The sequence below is a fragment of the Cebus imitator genome, unplaced genomic scaffold, assembly GCF_001604975.1.
Source record: "Cebus imitator isolate Cc_AM_T3 unplaced genomic scaffold, Cebus_imitator-1.0 Scaffold48, whole genome shotgun sequence".
Lineage (NCBI taxonomy): Eukaryota > Metazoa > Chordata > Mammalia > Primates > Cebidae > Cebus > Cebus imitator.
Window position 1 is genome coordinate 4,060,989 of NW_016107363.1, and position 10,600 is coordinate 4,071,588.

At 37.5% G+C, this 10,600-nt stretch overlaps 1 protein-coding gene across 5 annotated transcripts in view; it reads left to right on the forward strand.

Moving 5' to 3' along the window:
- Positions 1-10,600, forward strand: part of FHIT (fragile histidine triad diadenosine triphosphatase) — a 1,489,467-nt gene that overhangs the window by 304,296 nt on the left and 1,174,571 nt on the right. The gene's annotated exons all lie outside the window — the stretch shown is intronic.

Here is a 10,600-nt window from a genome sequence, read left to right on the forward strand (position 1 = left end):
TATCCTCAAGGGATACCCTTGTGATGGTGCAATAGCTACCAGCAACAGCTTCCATTATACCATCAGTAACCTCTTATCAGTAGTTCTGTCAGTTGTCTTGAATTGAAAATTGTTACAGCAAACCATGTGCCCACCTCCAAATCATCCATGTTATCAGGATGACTGAACATATTATTTGATCAGGCCTGACTATGGATATTCCTGGAACTAGGGTTGGGTCAGCCATTTATAAACTGTATGACCTGAGAGTGAAGTATGTGTGATTTGCCAAAGCATAATCCAAATTCTATTACCGGGGATAAATAAACTGTGGTATATCCATAAAATAGGATGCTATTTGGCAATAAAAAGACATAAATTACTGAGATATGTATCAAATGGATGAATCTGAAATGCTTTACACTAAGTGAAAGAAGACAGGCACAAATGGTTTATGATTGCATTTATATGATGTTTTTAAACAGGCAGAATTATGGGGAAAACAAATCAGTGGTTGCTAGGGGCTGGAGAATTAGGATAAAGGATTGACAATGGCAAAGTATATTGGAACTTCTGTGGATGATAGAAATGTTCTGTGTCTTGATTGTGGTGTTTGTTATATAACTATGTGCATTTGTCAGAATTTGTACACATATATACTAGAAGGGTAAATTTTACTATTTTTAAATTATACCTACGTAAGCCTGGCTAAAAAGCCAATGAAAGTTGCTATTACTTAACAGAGGAGGATACTGAGCCGGTCAAAAAGGAAAAAAAAAAAAAAAAACACAAAGCAAGGACAAAACAATACTTACTACATATCCCTAGCTTATGGAATAGGATCAATAGCAGCTAGATGAGTAGTTCTCAGTGTATTTTCACCATGACACATATTATTGAAATGCTCATGAACTCCCTTGAACCTACAGTGTTTGCTTGGGCCATCCCAGTACACATGATGTATTCCGATCTCTTTCTCTTAAAAAAAAAAAATAGTACCTAACTACAAGTGAATGAGAATGATATTATTGTAGAGACAATCTTTCAAAGATATCAGATGTTAGCAGAGGGTAATACTTAGTTGTTACTGTTACATGGACACCCGACGTATTATTTTGCAGCACCATGATTTAGAACCTCTCGCTTCAGGGACTACACTTTCTACCTTTTGCCTTCCATGTTTATTTGATGTACAATGACTGAGAGCTGTTTTTTCAAATGTTTTTCTGGCCTTTTTTTTTAAGTGCAAATGAGCCCATACCGTACATATTATTCTGCCACATACTTCTTTCACTTAATAACAGATCCTATGCTTCGTTCCACACTTAAAGTCACTTTTATGGTTTTTGCCTGAGATGGCTACATCCTTGACTTTGACTTGGATGGAACAAGGTAGTGCACAGTTTTAAGAGAATGTCAAGATACTTAGTGATCAAAACAAATACTTTAATTCAATTTTTTTCAAAAATCAAATAAATGCCAGAAAAATCCATGATGAACAAAATATCAAAATTTTAAATAAGGGTTAGTACAATGCCAAGTCATTTTGGAGCCTAAAGCTAAAGAAAAAAATGAAATTTATATAAAGAAATTAAATAGTTTTATTAAAAATCATTTAAGATTGTCACTACGTGATAAGAGAATATCAAACATGGTCATTGTTCCATTAAAAAGAAGATAAAGAAGTAAACTTTGAAAACATGTTTAAATTACTTTGTCTCCAAGACTGGCCAACATATTGAAACCCTGTCTCTACTAAAAACACATAAATTAGCCAGCCATGGTAGCACGCACTGGTAGTCCCAGCTGCTTGGGAGGCTGAGGCAGGAGAAGCACTTGAACCCAGGAGGTGGAGGTTCTGGTGAGCTGAGATTGCACCACTGCACTCCAGCATGGGCGGCAGAGCGGGACTCCATTTCAAATAAAATAAAATAAAAAATAACTTTGTCCCATTAGAGCCAGGAAAGCGAAATTAAAATGAATTCCAGTTTTAGTATAAATACAATATTTACATTTATTATCTTGAGTTTTAATAAACCTGTTTTTCAATTTTTCAATGTTTCTTCAATGACGTTAAGGTTCTCCAAAAAAATTAATTTTAGAATATATTAAAAATGTAGGTAGGAGTGTCCATGCAGGCTCAAATATGGTAGGCAGGGCATTAATATTTTTTTAAATTTTGTTGTTTTCTTCACCATTTTTTTGATTTCTAAAAATATTGCACTGAAGTATTATTATCTCGAGTACTAAGGACTTTTCTTTTCTTCTTTCTTTTCCTTTCTATTCTTTTGAAATGGGCATGATGCTATGTAGCCCAGGCTGGAGTACAGTGACTATTCACAGGTGTAATCATCATGCAGTATAGCCTCAAACTACTGGGCTCAAGTGATCTTCCTACATCAGCCTCACATGTAGCTAGGACTTCAGGCATGGCCACCACACCTGGCTACTGAGGTTGTTTTTAGTGTACCTCATTTACCTCACCCTGGTCTTGGCCCTGAATCCCCATTACTCTGCCTCTTGACCAAGTTGGATGATCTTGAAGTAGGAGCATCAGTGACAGTAGTACAAGGCATGGTAGTAAGCCTTCTGACCTCACAAGGTATTTATACCAGTAGCCTATTATCTTGAAGCTGCCCCCAACTCATCCTTTGTATTGCCATTTAGGTTTCCCTGAGCTTTGAGCAGATTCTCAGCTAAGGTAAAGTAGCTGCTGGGGCCCAGCAAGTTGGGGATGCTCCTTTGAGGCCTCCTGTGCCCCGTGTGATATGCAGTGTTCAGAGAGATTTCCCTTTTCTGTATTTGATTTGCATTTTGGAGCTTCTCAGCTACTCATCATGTTTCACTTTGCCTCAGCTCCTACCATCTTGTTTCTTTTTCTTCTTTTCTTTTTTCTTTTTTTTAAAGACGGGGTTTCACCATGTTGATCAGGCTGGTCTTGAACTTCTGACCTCTGGTGATCTGCCCGCCTTGGCCTCCAAAGTGCTTGGATTACAGGTGTGAGCCACCACGCCCAGCCACCATCCTGTTTCTTTATTATCGCATTCCATCCCCATAAACCCAGCTGAAATTTTTTAAATTCTGGGATTATGGTCACTTGTTAGCATCTCACAAAGATGTATCCCTGAACAAAAGCAGCCTAATAATCACCAGCTAGGTTTTGGTATCCTGGTGTGGTTAAGCCACTTTTGCACATACATTGAGTGACTGTTGAAAAGCTTCCTGTGAGGTGAAAGGTCTCTGGCACACTGTTAGATAAGACAAGAGTTCCATGAACCCTGGCCTTTGGCTCCAGTTTTAGGAGAAGGTTTCCTTTATTTGCTGAGCAAACTTTACCAATATGAATCTTGCCCTTTTGCAGGACCAGTGGATTCTGCAAAGGTTTATTAATCTTGATTTAATATATTCATATAAAAAAATACAACAGTGAGAGAATAAAGCTTATGTAGGCATTGCAGGGGTCCCTTTGGGGGTTCACTTTATATTACTCATAGCAATGAAAAGTAAAAATGGCAAGTTATATTAGCTAAGTTCGAGATACAAAAGGCAATATTAATTTCACAGGAAGTGTAAAAAGATATGCAAATGTGATCAACTCCCAAGAAAACATTGCAATATACCACTCCAGGCTTTGAAATTATGCAGTTTAATAAACACTTGTTAAGAAGCTTCACACACCAAACATTGAATTTTAAAGTAAGTGTTTCTGATCACTTGCTGTTTTTGAGGAATGGCATTAGTTTCCTAAGCTTTTGGAACCCTAAACTGGATGATTGGGGTGTTCCAAATAGTGGATTTATCTGTAGTAGTTACATGTTCTTGGGAAAGCACAGATGGTTCTGGAAAAAAATTTTTATGTGATTGTTTTTCAATTGAAAGCATAATTTAGAAGTGAAGGTCATTAGACTAGAACCTGAAGTAAAAATTTCTAAGGTAAATGCGTTTATACAGAAACTGACAAGGGAGAATTATTTATGGATTTTTAATTAGTGCAGCCCCGATAAAAGACGCTTTCCCATAAATTTCTTTCCACAAATTCCTTAGGTCTATGCTTCCTGTATGTCCTATTCAATTATAAACAGAACTAAACTCAGGCTCCTGCAAAATGAGAAGTGCTGTTAGGAAGTTGTACAGGATTTTAACATCATAAATACTGAGCTGTGCAGGGAAAGTGAAAAAAAAATGTTCATCTTTGAGTGAAGGTGTTTCTCAGGACGTTTCAATAGACAGTTTAGAGCCTGGGAATAGTTTTACAGTGTTTGGGGCAGACATCAGTAATGTTTTGTTCTAAATTTGCTTATCTGGTGCTTTTGCAGAACTTTACACTATTGTTTAGTCTTGCTAATTCAGGAGGTGAAAAGGATTACAGAGAAAGATAACACTAATGTGGGTGGAGTGCGGATAAAGGAAATAGTTATTTTCATACACTGCTGGTGGCAACCTGACCACATATATCAAAATCTGAAAATCTTGTATACTAGTTAATCCTGCAATTTCACATCTAGGTATTTATCTTAAAGAAGCATTTGAACAAATTCATAAAGGTGTGTGTCTTTTTCTCAGAGTTGTTTATGATATTTTTTAAAAATGCTAAGAGCACAGTATTTGGTTCAATATTTTATGTCTTTATACAGTATAATACCATGTAGCCTTTTAAAATGCCTTTGTAGACAACTTAGTAACATGGAAAGCTGTTTATATTAAATGAAAATGGAAACAGATTACAATATAGGAAGTATAGTAGAGAAGGTTTTTTTTTAATAGGTATATAAAAAAAAGAGAGTTTTTAAATAGACGTGTATTTACATATATGCCCTAAAATGTTAGCAGTTCCAACATTTTGATTTGTTTTTGCCTAGCTGTAGTTTTAATTTTTTTTCCTAAAATAAACATGGATTATTTCATAATAAAAATAATGAGAGCAAATGTATCCATCAATGAGAGACAATAAAGTATAATATTGGTGATCTTTGCTTTATAAAAGTGTGTGATTATAAAACAGATTTGTACTACCAATTATGATTTGCTCTAGAGAAAGATTCCTATGGTTATTATGAGTGAGTGATGTGTTCTTTAGTAATTTAGGTTTAGTTTACAGCTCTCTAGCGAGGCTGGTCTGCTGAGGAAACCTGGGGTTAGGGAAAACAAAAGGTATGCAGCTAGGAAATAAAGTTCCTGCATCTTTGAAGCTGCCCAGCGGTCAGTAGGCAAGCAAATAGGATTTTGTTCCTACATACACTCCTGTATATAATATAGTTAGGGATACTTAAAAATTAACCAGTATAAGGAGTTGCTTTATACTGAAAAGGAAAAGCACAAGGAAAGGTTTTTCAGAATTCAAACTTCAGATGTAATAAAATCTGATTGTGTAAAGTTAGAAATTAAAAAAAAAATCCTCTTTGGCATGGCAAAAAACCATAAACCACAAGTAATAAATCCGGAGAAAATAGTTGCAAGATATATTTCTGATAAAATGCTGATATTGCTAATACATAAAAAGTTACTACAGGCCAGGCACAGTGGCTCACGCCTGTGATCCAGCACTTTGGGAGGCTGAGACGGGTCGATCATTTGAGGTCAGGAATTCCAGACCAGCCTGTCCAACATGGTGAAACCTGTTTCTATGAAAAATACAAAAATTAGCTGGGCAGGGTGGTACATGCCTGTAATCCCATCTACTCAGGAGGCTGAGGCAGCAGAATCGCTTGAACCCAGGAGACAGAGGTTGCTGTGAGCCAAGATTGCGTCACTGCACTCCAGCGTGGGCGACAGAGCGAGACTCCGTCTCAGAACAAACAAACGAACAAAAAAATTACTACAAATTGAGGAGAGTAAAGAGACTATAAATCCGATAGGAAAGTAGCAAAGACCTAGAAAGTTCACAAAAAATGATATAAAAATGGTCCTTAAGTACATGAAAATATGTTCAACTTCACTCAAAAGATGTGCATCATCATAGTGATTATGTTGTATTGGGAGACTGTTTGAATAAACCATAGTACGTTAATGCAGTGATGTGCTGTAAAACACGATGAGGAAAATCTCTGTGAATTGCAGTTGGAGTGATCACCAGAAGATATTGGTAGTGCAAAAAGCAAAACGTGGAAGACTATATATAGCATGCTGCATTTCATGTAGAAAGAAGGGGAAATAGAAATGTCTTTATCTATGTATCCAATTATTTTTACAAAACGGTACACAGGAAGAATAAACTGGAAGATATGAAATTGGTAATCTACATGGTGGGAATGGCATTAGAAGAGTTAGGGAAGGAAGAGAGTGATATAGTAATTCTCTGAATGTATCCTTTTTATATAGTTTTGAGTTTGAAACCATGTTAATGGTTTGTATATTCAAAAATAACATTAAATAACAAGATTGGGAGTAAACTGAGTATAAACAGAGTAAGTGAACCTAACTGTATATCAAATGGCTGACATGATTACACATAGGAAAAAATACTCATTCAAGTTATTTGGAACACAGCCATGATTGTATACCTTCAATCAAACAACAGAAGTGCTGGAAAGGAATCTTGAACTTTATACATTTGTTGTTGGTTGTGATATTGGTGGGACAATTCTGAAATTATTTTGTATCCATTGTAGGATTAAGTAAATGTATTATTTTGGGGGGAGTCAGGCTTGCCACTGTGCAAGGAGGGCAATACAACTATGGACTGAGAGAAGGCAGGGAAGAGCCTGAGCTATTGGATGGAGATTAGAAGTGTCAATAAGAAGACGTGACTCAGTAAATCATTATAATTCTTACTTGTCCTCTTAAAGGGCCTGCAAGTAATGACACTCCTAGCAGCAGTGAGCACACTGAGTGCCCAGCTCTTGCTTTCTAAATAGCATTCCCCACTAAAAATAATAAGGGCCCTTAGAGCAGTGGTCCCCTTTTTCTCATCAGGGACCAGTTTCATAGAAGACAGTTTTTCCATGGGTGGCAGGGGTGTGAGAATGGTTTCAGGATGAAACTGTTCCATCTAAGATCATCAGGCATTAGTTAGAGTCTCATAAGGAGCATGCGGCGGAGAGCCCTTGAATGCACAGTTCACAATAGGGTTAACGTTATTATGAGAATCTAATGCAGCTGACCTGACAGGAGGTGAAGATCAGGCAGTAATGTTCCCCTGCCTGCTGTTCACCTCCTGCTGTGTGGCCCGGCTTGTAACAGGCCACAGACTGGTACTGGTCTGTGGCCTGGGGTTTGGGGTTGGGGATCCCTGCTTAGAGCAATAACTAATTTCAGGTTCAGAGCAGGGAAAGGAAAATAAAAGCCTGGAACATTTTGTTGTGCTAGAAAATAAGAAACTGACCCAAAAAAAAAAAAAAAAGAAAAAAAGGAGGACCTGTCTGAATGACACAGAATCCAGCTTAAAATGGGACACTTAAAAATAAAAAAAAAAAAAAAAGAAAAAAAGGAGGACCTGTCTGAATGACACAGAATCCAGCTTAAAATGGGACACTTAAAAATCAAATGAATAAGATACAACAAAAGAAAGAAAGCAGGAAAGCAGAAAGGGCAGCTGTTTCTTGCACCAGAAAACTAATCAATGTGAAAGAAATGATAGAGTTACAAAAATCACTCTTTTATAACTATTTATTAATAATTGATTCAGAGTAGAATCATCAATAGGTGTTAAACCATCGAGTGCAAGCCTGTTGGTTAGCAGAGTATTTACACAATAACAAAAAATAATCTTCCCATACATTATTAATTATAACAGGAAAAAAGAGGAATACCTGCACATACACACATACAGTGGAGTAATCTGGCAGAAAACACTTGATCCAAAGAATCAAGGTTAACACATCAAAAATAGGACCAAGTTTCATGAGGTGCCAGCTGAGGTAATGCAATGAGGACATGCTATCATTTAGGTGGTATGCCTTTTAAAAACGTGCACTGTGAATCTAATCCCCAGCATAGATCCTCTGCAAAGCCACAGGCCTGTCCTCTTCAAGAATGTTAATGACATGATGGGCAAGGGAAGGCCAAGAAATTATTCCAGCTTCAAAGAAGCTAAAGAGACATGGCAACTAAAAGCAATGCGATCCTAGACTGGAGGAAGGTGGCCCACACAGGACACTCTTGGGGTTGAAGAAAAATAAATATGGACTATGTGTAAGACAGTATTGTATCAGTGTTAAAGTCCCTGATTTTGATCATTGTATGTGTGAGAAAGGACTCTTAATCCTAGAAGATTTTGATGTCCACGCCTACACTGAAATGATCTAGCAAAAACCACTTTCATTTGTTTGTTTGAAGGAAGGAGAACAGAGGAGGAGGAAGAGAGAAAGCAAATAGGGCAAAATAATAGCAAATGGAGGAATCTTGGGAAGGAATCATGGATTTTTATGATATGATTCTTGCAAGTTTTTCACAGTTTTTAATATTTTTTTAAAAAGTTCTTTTTTTCTTAAATATTAAAATCTTTACTGTTTTTTTGAATACTAAAGCCTTTACTGTTTGAATTTTTTGCCAGCCACAGAGCTTTGAATTCCAAGGATTCAAGCTTTCCAGATGCCAGGGCTGCACTTGGCCTCCATTTCCACCTCAATTCAAGTGATTCTCCTGCCTCAGCCTCCCAAGTAGCTGGGACTACAGGCGCACGCCACCACTCCCATCTATTTTTTTTTTTTTTGTTTTTTTAATAGATACAGGGTTTCACCATGTTAGCCAGGATGGTCTCCATCTCCTGACTTCGTGATCCACCCACCTTGGGCTCCCAAAGTGCTGGCATTACAGGCGTGAGTCACCACACCTGGCCGACCTCCATTTCAAGATAGCTCATTTCATTCTCTTTAACGCTGTCACTCAAATGACTCCGAGGGATATCGAGGCATCTCACATCATCTCCTGACTAAAATATCCTTTCACCCATTGCTGTGAAATTGGATCCTGGGGTCAAGAGGTGACAGGTTATGTGCTCTTTCTCTCCTGGAGATACCATAATTGTTTGCATCCTTGAGGCAACATAGAGGATCCTTACCTTGGAAAGGATGGACTGACTTCGGGAATAAGCCAGGCAAAGTTTTGTCTGGCACAGGGGAGAAAGTGTCCAATAACGTCCGTCTGAAAGGCTTTAGTCTTTTGGAACTAAGGTATGTTAATGTTTCTTCGCGTCTAACGATAGCCTTTTCTGATGTGGTTAATTATACACTAGGTTAAGAATGAACATCATCCTTTCTCATCGTTAGTTTTGGATGCCAGATAAACCAAATCAAACAAAACCAACCCTGCCCCCCAAAAAACAGCATGCTGGATGTTTGATGTAGTGGATGAGGATGAATTTAGAGGTTGTCAGAACCTAAGTGTTGATTTGGGGGAAGCCCAGATTCAAAGAATTCACTCTTGGCCTTCTGGCAACAGTAAAGTGTTCCCATTATTCTAGAATGAGCCTCACTAGGGAAATATAAATTGTATACTACCCTGCTGGGATTTCTACCTGACTTTGATTACTTGTCCTAACCCCTGTGTGGCTCCTTGACTTCTCTCTCTTGGTTTTTGCTAGTGTAGTGATAGTGGATGGAATCCTTGACTTCAGTTTGGTTGGAAGGTACCTGCCCACATGGTTCCCCAGGTGGGCATGGCCTTGGGCTAAACAGGGAAGGGTCAGCTGTGGACCTAGGTCAGGTACAATGGCAGTCATTAGGCATTAAGGATGGCTTGGAGAGAGGTGGTTGCCTAGCTTAGCAGGAGTTATTCTAGCTGTCAAGAAAAGAATAATATCAATATTGCCTATGTCTGTTGCAAATCTTGTCACACAAAGGTAGCTATCAGGAAAGAATATGGCTTTCTTGGCCTCTACAGAGTGCGTAATCAGTAAATATTGGCTACATAATAATTGGAACTAACTTTAATAAATATATATTTTTGTACTCTTAAAAGTGTAGGAAAAATCTTCCCTTTAACCATTTTAGTTTCTTGGCTGGGTTCTATAACAAAAGACATTAATGAGAGAAAAGCAAACAAATGTATTTACTATAAGTTTTATGTGTCATGAGAGCATTCATAAGGAAGGAAGATCTGATACATCAGTTAAACCTGAGTACTCTTATACTAGGTTTGATGAAGAGTGGAAAGTTGTGGAAAAGCATATGAACTACGTGTAGTAAACTGGGGGAAACTTACCAAGGCTCGTTCCTTGAGATTCTTCTCTGTGTGTTCCTCCCTCTTCAGAGATAAGGATGCTCTTTTTCTCTGGGTTTAGGGAGGGACCTCTCACAGGAGGAGCTTCTGACCTGCTTCAGAGAGTCCTTCCAGCATATGCTGTTTCTCAGACTCCTTGAGCTTAAAATATTCAAAATGCCAAGGTGCCATATCTTGTGGTAGCATATTCTGAACCCCATCATAAATAATATGTACTCGTTACAGAAAATCTGGACAACAAAGATTCCTATAAATATAAAAGTAGACATTACTGATAATTCCACAATGCAGTTAAATCTATATTTTAAAAAATTCATTCATTTATATTTAAACATAGTTGTATTTTTGTAGTTATGTGTTTTTTCTATATAACTTTATAGGCATTTCCTCATATTATTATAAAGTATTTACAACCATAACTTTAATGACTACATGCTATTCTCCTAGATGGTAGAATGTAATT